An 11,759-nucleotide genomic window follows, 5' to 3' on the forward strand; every position below is an offset into this window, starting at 1 on the left:
GGAGAGGGCTAGGGTTTACATGGAGTCAGTTACAAAGAAGGAAATATAATATCCTGATCGCCAAGCTTGTCTTCCACGCAAAGGAGAGTCCCATCCGGACATGGGACGAAGTCTTGAGTCTTGTATCTTCACGGTCCATCAGTCCGGACAAAGTATATAGTCCGGTTGTCCGGATACCCCCTAATCCAGGACTCTCTCAGTAGCCCCTGAACCAGGCTTCAATGACGATGAGTCCGGCGCGCAGTTTGTCTTCGGCATTGCAAGGCGGGTTCCATCTCCGAATACTTCAAGTACCTGTTGCAACGAATAGTGCCCGGCTTCCCATAAATGTTGTACTCCTCGGCCTCTGTGCTTCAATAATGATCATCTCCACGTGTCGAGCGAATACGAGGAGCCGAGGCATTTTTGCATTTGCCACCCTCGGTCCGGCAGGCAAACCATCTATTTGAAGAGACGGGGATTCTCAGATCCAAGCCTCAACCTCTTTCCTCGAGCAAGCATCCAACAGAGTGCTCCAGAAAAAACCATTCCAACATGGCCGGTCGTCGTAGCTCTTCTTCTCGTTCCCCTCGCTCCAAGCCAGGCGACTAGGAAGAGTGTTCAGTTCCTCAAAGTCGTTTGATAAAGTTACAGACCCAAGGGTTTCTTCCACCGGCGTTCATGGTTCCCATCCGAGCCGGACTAGCCACCTATAATGGTGGGGAGCAAGCGGAGAGATATCCTAATCCATCCCCGGGGGAGCGAATATGCCTTATCCCGCATCTGCTAAGAGGCGTCGGGTTTCCAATCCATTCGTTCCTTCGCGGGCTTTTGGAGTTCTACGGCCTCCATTTGCACAACTTCACCCCCGCCTCCGTGCTGCATATAGCAGGATACGTTGCCCTTTGCAAATTATTTCTGGGCTGCGAAGCTCACTTTGGGTTATGGAAGAAGTTGTTCTCCCTTGTCCCTTGCAACCAGGGGAATCCATATGTCCAGTGGGCGGAGCCAAAGTATGGCGCGTCGCCGAGACCGGATACATGTCCGGTACTCCCAAGAAGGCACCTGAGAACTGGCCCTCGGAGTGGTTTTATGTTGATGACGTTCCCCTTCCGGATCCAGTCCGGACTGGTCTCCCGGAGTTCAGTAATGCCCCGCCGAAGGCACGCCAAAGTTGGCGCCCTCAGGGCCCTCAAGAGGAGGATACCAGAGAAATACACTTCCTGATGAGCAGGATAAAGATAATGGCCAAATCAGGGCTGACAATAGTCGAGGTTATGGCGATATGAATAATGCGGGGAGTGCAGCGCTTCAATATTGAGGGAAGCCCATGTGGCATTACAACGGGGAAGATGATGCCACCCGCTGTGGTCGTAAAGGTCCGGACTCCGCCACTGCTCTGGCGAGGATATTGTTCGATTTGTATAAAGGAGAAGAAGAAGAACTCCTTCACATTAAACCGCGGGATGGGTTTTATATATACAACCCCCCAAGCTGGGTAAGTTGCCACTCTTTCCCCCCACCCCATTCCTTCTGGCGTCCTTTGTCATGATTATTTACCTCAATTTTTCCGAGAAGAAACTGAGGAGGGCCGTAAAAGGGTTCAACAGCCCCTCCCCGCAGCCAGAGGACCCTGGAAGGGTCTTCGATGCCAGACTTGAAGAAGATCCGGATATTACTGTGGAGCTTGTCAACGGGACATTTTATCAGGCCAACTATGATGGTGCCTCGGTGTCTATTATCGCTGACTATCCCGGACTGCTACCTTCATCGCGTGTAAGCAAAGCAAAAACCCTATCCTCCGAAGAGGACTCCTTTCTGATGCCATGCCTGAAATATCGTATTTTTGTAGAGACGACCATCGGAACGCGGCGCCGAGCCCCTGGGGGCTCGTCGGCAAAGGGCATCTGGATCGGGCAGGCTTAAGAGGAAGGCAGTTAGGGTCGAAACGCCGCTACAGAGGTATGGTAAAAACCTGCTCCGTGATTATTGTGCTTGAAATGTAACAGCATCCTTCGTGTACTGGCAGAACAAGGAGTAACTGGACTATATCCGGAGATCCTGCCAATCACGCCTCCACCAGCCGGATTCTAGAACCGGCTTCGAGAGAGGAGGCGGACGCGGGGCCGATGCCGAATTGTCCTCCGACAGAGGATGTGGATATGCTCTCCGCCACGAATTTCGAAGTAGAGAGCGCCAAGAATCACCGGCGCCGACAGGCTGTACTTCGCAACAACATCTTTTCCGAAGAGGCATTTAATGCTTTCAATTCGGGAGACACATACATCCGAGCTGCTCAAGGTGGGCTTTCCCAAGCGACGGACCAGTATGCCAAAGATATACGGGTAAGAAAATTTGATAAGCATGTATAGCAGTAGCCCCTGAGACTTGAAACGGTTGGAACAACTGTTTTAAGGATCAATTTATGCACAGGTCCTTGTAGATAAGAATGCCCAATTGTCTCGAGAGCTGGAGGAGTGCAAGACCCAGCTGAGGGCCATGGTTGCCAAGTTAGAGGAATCCCAGAAGGCCTCATCTGGTAACATTTATCTCAGTTGTACGAAAATGTACCAGTTAGTAAGTGGCTTGTATGATAAGTCTAACAGGAAATTCTGCACACAATCACGGGGTGAATCCGGAGGTCGTAAGAGATAACGAGTCACATCTCCAAAGGCAGCTAAAAGTTGGCGAGCGTGTTCTTACGCAAGTTAGGCAGGAGAAGAACAATCTTCAAGATGCCAATGTCCGGCTGGGCGTCGAACTAAAAGATGTTCGCGCTCAGCTGGCGGACACCGTAAAGGAGAACAGAAGGCTTCGTCGCGGTATTTATGGTGAGTGCCTAGACGTACTGTAGTACAGCTCGGCGAGGAAGCATATTGAAAAAGGTTTATGTCTGTAGGTATTTGACGGGCCGCCCTGAAGAGGAGATGCCCGCGTCCGTAGGTGATATGCTGCAAGACCTCTCACAGCTGCACGAGCGAGCTTAGCAGGTGATGCAGGGTATTTCCCAGGACTTGTGGCCATCCACCTCCCTGCCAAAAGGCATGGGGGAGCTCGTGGATGTGCTTCAAGGAGCACGATAGCGCTTCCGATTGTGGAAGATGTCAGCCTGCCGACAAGGTGCAAGAGAAGCCTGGGCCATGGTGAATACGCGCTACACCAAGCTTGACCTGAACCATATGGCCGAAGTCGGACCGGCAGGGCCAGATGGGCAAGAAATTCCCGTTAGCCTGGTGTACGACCAGGTAGCATTAGCCGCAAAGTATTCCAACAGGATTGAAAGCTAGATAGCCCGTTGGACGGTATAGAGGAAGAATATAGTCAGTCCAAGTGACTATGTAATTCAATGGACATATGTAGTCCCTAGCCGGATTAAAAATCATTTGTCATGGCGGACCTTTTCGCTTCAGCCCCTGGATCCGAGAGTCCGGGGTGTATCCGAATACCCACTCAGTTATGCAGAACCGGGGTATGCATGGAAACCAGGCGTAGGGGTCATAAGTGCTTGAACAGACAAGTACCCAACTAGCTATGTTATATTACATGGATATTAAGAAACATCTTCCAGGGAGAATAGTTCCGTTAGGGGTTCCTTTCCCTGGGTACGCATGCATCGATGTACATGTACGGACTGCGAACAAAGACGCAGGATACAAAACTTCTGGGAATTCACGTTGTAATAAACGAAAGGAACATATTTTGTTCACCGACCGAATATTCCCTTAAGAACGCTAGCTTTCGGCTTCACCCAGTCTGAGGTACACATCCAGCTGAACCGGCAGTAACAATCGCAGAGGTGCTCCCCTTATGCCCTAGCCGAATTAACGAGAACGTAGGGCATAAACACAAGAGCCAGGCAACCCAGCATGGCCACATCATAAGTCATATCTATGCATATAATGGTTAAGAAAAGGCACATATGAAAAAAGAACGCATATGTGATAGGCAAAAAGCCATTAAAGTAATTATATTTAGCTTCCGTATAGGAAGCCCCCAGGTATGGCTTACACACATAGTGTGGCCGGAGTGATCCGAGCATCCGCATTGTACTGAGTACTTTGTGTGAAGAAGGAAAATGGTCGAGAAAGGAAAAAGGAGGGAACATAATTAAAAAGGAGGGGGTAAGGAGACGAACATTGAGTTCGGCGCTAGGCATAGAATCTCCGGAGTCTGGCCGCGTTCCATGGGTTCGTCTCAAGTCTGTTATCGGATGCATTACGTAGGCGGTACACTCCTCCGGTGAGAACTTTATCAATAAGGAAGGGACCCTCCCATTTAGGTTTGAGCTTGTCCTTCTTCTTCTCCGGTAGGCGTAGAACGAGTTCGCCAATATTGTAAGTTTTGGCCCGCACTTCTCTGCTTTGGTACCATCGAGCCTGCTGCTGATAGAATGCGGAACGGAATTTTGCGACGTCGCGCTCCTCCTCCAGGGCATCTAAGTTGTCCTGCCGATCTAACTCGGCTTCCTTCTCTTCGTACATGCGCACGCGGGGCGAATCATGTATTATGTCGCAAGGCAGTACTGCTTCTGTGCCGTACACCATAAAAATGGTGTATATCCGGTGGTGCGATTAGGCGTGGTCCGCAGCCCCTAGAGTATGGAGTCGAGCTCCTCGACCCAATGCGTGTCCGATTCTTTCAAGGATCGCACTAGTCTAGGTTTGATGCCGCTCATGATGAGACCGTTTACACGTTTGACCTGGCCGTTTGTTTGGGGATGATAGACGGAGGCGTAATCGAGCTTGATGCCCATGTTTCCGCACCAAGTTTTCACTTCGTCGGCTGTGAAGTTTGAGCCATTGTCAATGATGATGATGTGGGGGACGCCGTATCGGTGTACAACCCCGGATATGAAGTCTATCACTGGTCCGGATTCAGCCGTTTTGACTGGTTTGGCTTCTATCCATTTGGTGAACTTGTCCACCATGACCAATAAGTATTTTTTGTTATGGCTTCCCCCCTTAAGGGGTCTGACCATATCCAGCCCCCAAACCGCGAAGGGCCAAGTGATGGGGATTGTTTGGAGAGCGGTAGGGGGCATGTGGCTCTGATTGGCAAAGATCTGGCAACCGACGCAGTGTTGGACAAGGTCTTGTGCGTCTGCTCGGGCTGTAGGCCAATAAACGCCTGTGCGGAAGGCCTTGCTGACAAGTGCCCAAGCCGCAGCGTGGTGTCCGCCGAGTCCGACATGGATTTCAGCCAAGAGCTACCGCCCTTCCTCTTCGGAGATGCATCTTTGGAGCACTCCGGTCGCACTTTTCTTATAGAGTTCCCCCTCATGGATTTTGTAGGCTTTGGAACGCTGCACGATGCAACGTGCTTCATTTTGGTCCTCAGGGAGCTTCTGCCTATTTAGGTAGGCCAAGAAAGGCTGAGTCCACAAGGCGATTACAGCCATGATTTCGTGGGCTGAAGGTGTTATTTCGGTGGCGGAGCCTCCGATTATGTCTGATGGTTCGGAATCTGGGGGTGTATTCGGATCCGTGCTAGTGTTGCCGGACTCCCCTTCCCATACTACGGATGGCTTGAACAGCCTTTCCAGGAATATGTTAGGTGGGACGGGGTCGCGTTTAGCACCGATGCGGGTGAGGATATTCGCCACTTGATTGTTTTCTCGAGCCACATGGTGGAATTCGAGCCCCTCGAACCGAGCTGACATTTTGAGGACGGCATTATGATAGGCCGCCATTTTTGGATCCTTGGAATCAAAGTCTCCGTTTATTTGTGATATTGCGAGGTTTGAATCCCCGCGCACCTCCAGGCGTTGAATGCCCATAGAGACTGCCATCCGAAGACCATGCAACAGAGCCTCGTATTCGGCTGCGTTGTTGGAGTCTGTGTATAATATTTGGAGTACGTATTGGACCGTGTCTCTGGTGGGGGACGTCAGGACTACACCTGCTCCCAATACGGCCAGCATTTTAGAGCCGTCAAAGTGCATGATCCAGTTAGAGTACGCGCCGTAATCTTTAGGGAGTTCGGCTTCTGTCCATTCGGCGATAAAGTCAGCCAGTACTTGCGACTTAATGGCCCGTCGTGGTTTGTATGTTATGTCGAACAGAAGGAGCTCGATGGCCCATTTAGCAATCCGGCCCGTGTGTCACGGTTATTTATTATGTCGTTAAGTGGTACTTCGGAGGCCACCATAATCGAACACTCTTGGAAGTAGTGTCGTAGCTTCCGGGATGCCATGAATACCACGTATGCTATCTTTTGATAGTGTGGGTATCGGGATTTGCATGGGGTGAGAACCGTGGATACATAATATACCGGCTTCTGGAGCGGGAATTTGTATCCGTCAGCCTCTCGTTCGACGATGAGCACTGCGCTTACAACTTGATGTGTTGCAGCTATGTACAATAGCATAGGTTCGCCAGTATTTGGCGCTCTGATGACTGGATTACTGGCCAATAAGGTCTTTATTTCGTCCAGTCCGGCCGCGGCTGCATCCGTCCATACGAAGTGTTCGGTGCACCGAAGAAGGCGGTAGAGAGGTAATGCCTTTTCTCCTAATCGGGAGATAAAGCGGCTTAAGGCAGCCACGCATCCAGCTAGTTTCTGGATATGCTTGAGGTCTGTTGGGATTGCCAACTGCGACAGAGCTTGGATTTTTGCCGGATTCGCTTCAATTCCTCTATTGGAAACAATGAAGCCGAGCAGCTTCCCAGAGGGCACACCAAAAACACATTTTTCCGGGTTTAGCTTGATGTCGTATGTTCGGAGGTTATCGAATGTAAGCCTCAGGTCATCTATTAGGGTTTCTACGTGTTTTGTTTTTATAACCATGTCGTCCATGTATGCCTCCACTGTTTTGCTGATTTGCTTCTCCAGGCATGTTTGAATCATGCGTTGATAGGTTGCGCCAGCATTTTTAAGCCTGAAAGGCATAGTGTTGAAGCACAAAGGACCATATGGCGTTATGAAAGCTGTTGCAGCTTGGTCGGACTCCGCCATCTTTATTTGATGGTATCCAGAGTATGCGTCGAGGAAACACAGTGAGTCGTGTCCTGTGGTGGTGTCGATATTTGGTTGATGCGAGGGAGGGGGAAGGGATCCTTGGGGCAAGCCTTGTTGAGGTCTTTGAAGTCGACGCATAGGCGCCAGGATTTGTACTTATTCGGTACCATTACCAGATTTGCCAGCCAATCCGGATGCTTGATATCTCTGATGAATACGGCCTCAAGTAGCTTGGCTAGCTCTTCTCCCATGGCTTGCCGTTTGGGCTCTGAGAAGCGCCTAAGAGTCTATTTGACGGGCTTGTATCCTTTCAGTATATTGAGGCTATGTTCGGCCAGCCTGCGTGGGATGCCCGGCATGTCCGAAGGGTGCCAGGCGAAAATGTCCAAATTCTCGCGTAGGAAGTCTCGTAGTGCGGCGTCCATTGTGGGGCTCAACTGCGTCCCGATGGAAGCTGTCTTCGTGGGGTCCGTTGGATGAACCTAGAATTTGACTATCTCGTCTGCGGGTTTAAATGATGTGGACTTGGGTCATTTGTCGAGTATCACGTCGTCCCTGTCCACTGTGGCGCGCAGCGTTGTTAGTTCTTCGGCCGCTAGGGCTTCGGATAATGCCTCCAGGGCTAGTGCTGCAATTTTATTTTTGGCGCGGAGTGCTACGTCCGGGTCACTGGCAAGAGTGATGATTCCATTGGGTCTGGGCATTTTAAGCTTCATGTATCCGTAATGGGGTATAGCTTGAAAGCTTGTGAACGTGTCCCGTCCTAAAAGGGCGTGGTATCCGCTGCTGAAAGGATCCACTTGGAATGTGATTTCTTCGGATCTATAATTGTCTAGGGTGCCGAATACCAGATCGAGTGTGATTTTTCTCGCACACCGTGCCTCCCGACTAGGGATGATTCCCCTGAAGGTTGTTTCGCTCTGCTCAATGCGACTTTTGTCCATTTCCATCTTGCTGAGTGTTTCTTCATAGATCAAGTTTAGTCCACTTCCGCCGTCCATGAGTACTTTAGTGAGCCAAAAGCCGTCCACGATTAGGCTAAGGACCAATGGGGCAGGTGCCCGGACCGTCTCAAATTGGGGTTCGTCATCAGCACTGAAAGTTATAGCAGTGTCGTTCCACGGGTTTATTTTTGCCAGGCGGTAAATTTTAGCGAGATTTCGGTGGGCTCGCTTGCGCCTATTATTTGAGGCGAAAGTCTCGAAGACTGTCAGTACCGTGTTGTTTTCTTTGGCGGGATGTTGTTCTGCTTTATGGCTTACAAGAAGATCCTCGCCACTTTTTGCTACCTGCCGGAGTATCCAACATGCTCTAAGGCTATGTGTTGGTGTAGTGTCCGGCGTGTTGTGGAGTTTACATGGCCCATTGAGCCATTCTTCCAATACGGTTCCACGCCCTAGGGTGGGCTTCGGTTTCTTGGGGATTGGATCGGCCGACTTACAAGGGTTCGCCCGTTTAGCTCGGACAAAGGTTTTAGTGAGAGCCGGACTATCCCCAAATTCTGTTTGGGTTTTCCAGGCGCTTTCCATCGCATAGTACTTCTGTACTATGGTTGCTAAGTCAGCAAAGTGTACTATGTCACGGTGACTTATAACATTAAGGATCCCTTTGTTTGTGCAGTTTTTGCAGAAAAGTGAGACTGCGTCCTCCTCAGGACAGTCCTTGACCTTGTTTAGCACTAGGAGGAATCTGGCCTAGTAGCGATGTACTGTCTCTTGGGGCTCTTGTATCATATGGGAAAGACGGTTTAAGTCCGGGTGGGTGGGTGTTGCTGAATCTGGATTCTGATCCGATCTAACGCCCTGGGACAGGGGAGCTTCCGGGCTTGACAGCTCGGGATCCAGGGCGCTGCCCAATTTTTCCGGCCTGATACCCGATTCTAAGTCCGGGATCTGGGTCATGTCTTCCCTTGAGCGGGTATCCGGCTCAGAGATCTCGGTAATCCGGACATAATTCGTCCTCAAAATAAAGTGATAATCCGTATGTGGCTCCTCCACTACCGCTATCTCGTGGGTGACCAGTGGGGATTTGATATCCCTTTGGTCGGGTTTAAGCCCGATCCGGTCATAGTCTGTAGCGACTCCCAAAGCGGCGATGCGATCCAAGAGCTCATTAAGGAAGGAGAAATCCCTTGGATCCATCTGTTCGGCGAGTTCCGAATTGACGTGGAGGCTATTCGTGATGACCCGAGAGGTCATCGTCGGTGCGACAGCCGATCGGGCGGCCATGACGAAGCCACCTAGTCGGAGAGTTTGGCTGACAGCCAACGCTCCCCCAGAGGTGATGTTGTCCCTGACAACAAGATGAGCCATCAAGCCTTGCAGCGACGACACAGAGGAACTCTCAATGAAAGCACCAATGTCGGTGTCAAAACCGGCGGATCTCGAGTAGGGGGGCCCGATCTGTGCGTCTAAGGCTAATGGTAACATGAGGCAAGGGACACGATGTTTTACCCAGGTTGGGCCCTCTCGATGCAGGTAAAACCCTACTTCCTACTTGATTGATATTGATGATATGGGTATTACAAGAGTTGATCTACCACGAGATTGTAGAGGCTAAACCCTAGAAGCTAGCCTATGATGATTATGATTCTATCTCTAACGACTAAACCCCCTGGTTTATATAGACACTGGAGAGGGCTAGGGTTTACATGGAGTCGGTTACAAAGAAGGAAATATAATATCCGGATTGCCAAGCTTGTCTTCCACGCAAAGGAGAGTCTCATCCGGACACGGGACGAAGTCTTGAGTCTTGTATCTTCACGGTCCATCAGTCCGGCCAAAGTATATAGTCCGGCTGTCTGGATACCCCCTAATCCAGGACTCCCGCAACTTAGTCAACACAGAGCAGTGATTGTTGGATGTCCATCCAACGGCCGTCATGCTTCTTCAATCTCTGATCTTCCTGCTCCAGCCGCCAAAACCAGTGCCAATGGGATTGCCTGCTCCCTCCTCCCAAAGCCGGTTGTGCTGCCGCCAGGCCATCCCTCTACCCACCCGCACATCCTGTTATTTTTCAGCGACATCGGCCTCACCCTGCAGCCGACCAGTCAACCCTCGTACTCCCCTCAGCGTGGGCATCCGCTGCTGTGGCTTCACCAACTCCGGGTCGTTCCCTTCGTGGCCTCGCCCTCGTCCACCGTGTTTGTGCTCTCGGCGCGGCGTGGTCAACACGGTCAACAAACAACAGCCATCGGAAGAGGGATGTAAGTGGAGAGGCTGACGGTAGGGACCCACACTAGCAAGTGCCTCCTTATTACGCGAAACCAGTGGGGCTTCTCCGTGTCGTTCCAGTCTGGGGCCTCGCCGTTGTCCACCACATTGGTGCTCTCGGCGGCATGGTCAACATGGTCAAGGAACGACATCCATCGGAAGAGGATTGTACGTGGAGAGGCTGACAGTTGGGTCCACGACCGCACGCAAGGAAGTGCCTCCTTATTACATGCAACATAATGATTCCTCCACCTGACAGCAAGGACCCATTGGAAGGGCCTCTGTATTTCGTGAAAAACCGTTCCTCCCGTTGACAGCTCAGACCCACCAGCTATATCTTCGCACGCAAGGAAGTGCCTCCTTATTAGACACAAAAAATGAATACTCCCCCTACTAGCTGGGACCCACCATATTGGGAAACTTACTTGTGGGCCTACTAAGTTTACGCAGAGGGAGGGCTTTGTCAACTTAGTCAATATGGACGATTCTAGCTCCAGTAACCTTATGATGTCCATCCAACGGTCGTAGTGCTTCGTCAACCTATGGTCTTTTTGCTCCACCCGCCCAAACCAGTGTTGGTCGTGCCGGTTGCTCCTGCCTCCCGTGGCCAGCTCTCTTGAGGCGCAGGCTTGACCGCCCCACCCTACTCCAACCTCTGGCCAGGCAATCCCTCTACTCACCCACAACCCCTATTATTTTGCGACGACGACAGCCTCACACAACGGACGAACCAGTCAACCCTCGTACTCCTTGATACGTCTCCAACGTATCTATAATTTTTGATTGTTCCATGCTATTATATTACCCGTTTTGGATGTTTATGGGCTTTACTTTACAATTCTATATCATTTTTGGGACTAACCTACTAACCGGAGGCCCAGCCCAAATTGCTGTTTTTTTTGCCTATTTCAGTGTTCCGAAGAAAAAGGAATATCAGACGGAGTCCAAACGGAATGGAACCTTCGGGAGCGATCTTTTTTGGAACAAATGTGATCCAGGGGACTTGGAGTGGACGTCAAGCAACAGAGGAGGTGGCCACGAGGGTGCCCGGCGCGCCCCCTACAGGTGGGCGCGCCCCCACCCTTGTGGGCCCCTCAAGCGTCCACCGACCTACTTCCTCCTCCTATATATACCCACGTACCCTGAAACCATCCGGGAGCACCACAAAAAACTATTTCCACCGCCGTAACCTTCTGTATCTGCGACATCCCATCTTGGAGCCTTCGTCGGTGATCCGCCGGAGGGGGAATCGACCACGGAGGGCCTCTACATCATCTCCAAGGCCCTTCCGATGAGTTGTGAGTAGTTTACCACAGACCTTCGGGTCCATAGTTATTAGTTAGATGGCTTATTCTCTCTCTTTTAATCTCAATACAAAGTTCTCCTCGATCTTCTTGCAGATCTATTCGATGTAACTCTTTTTGCGGTGTGTTTGTCGAGATCCGATGAATTGTGGGTTTACGATCAAGTTTATCTATGAGAAATATTTGAATATCCTTTGAATTCTTTTATGTGTGGTTAAGTTATCTTTGCAAGTCTCTTAGAATTATCAGTTTGGCTTGGCCTACTAGATTGATCTTTCTTGCAATGGGAGAAGTGCTTAGCTTTGGG

This window comes from Triticum aestivum, chromosome 5B (assembly GCF_018294505.1).
Source record: "Triticum aestivum cultivar Chinese Spring chromosome 5B, IWGSC CS RefSeq v2.1, whole genome shotgun sequence".
NCBI classification, from domain to species: Eukaryota; Viridiplantae; Streptophyta; class Magnoliopsida; order Poales; family Poaceae; genus Triticum; species Triticum aestivum.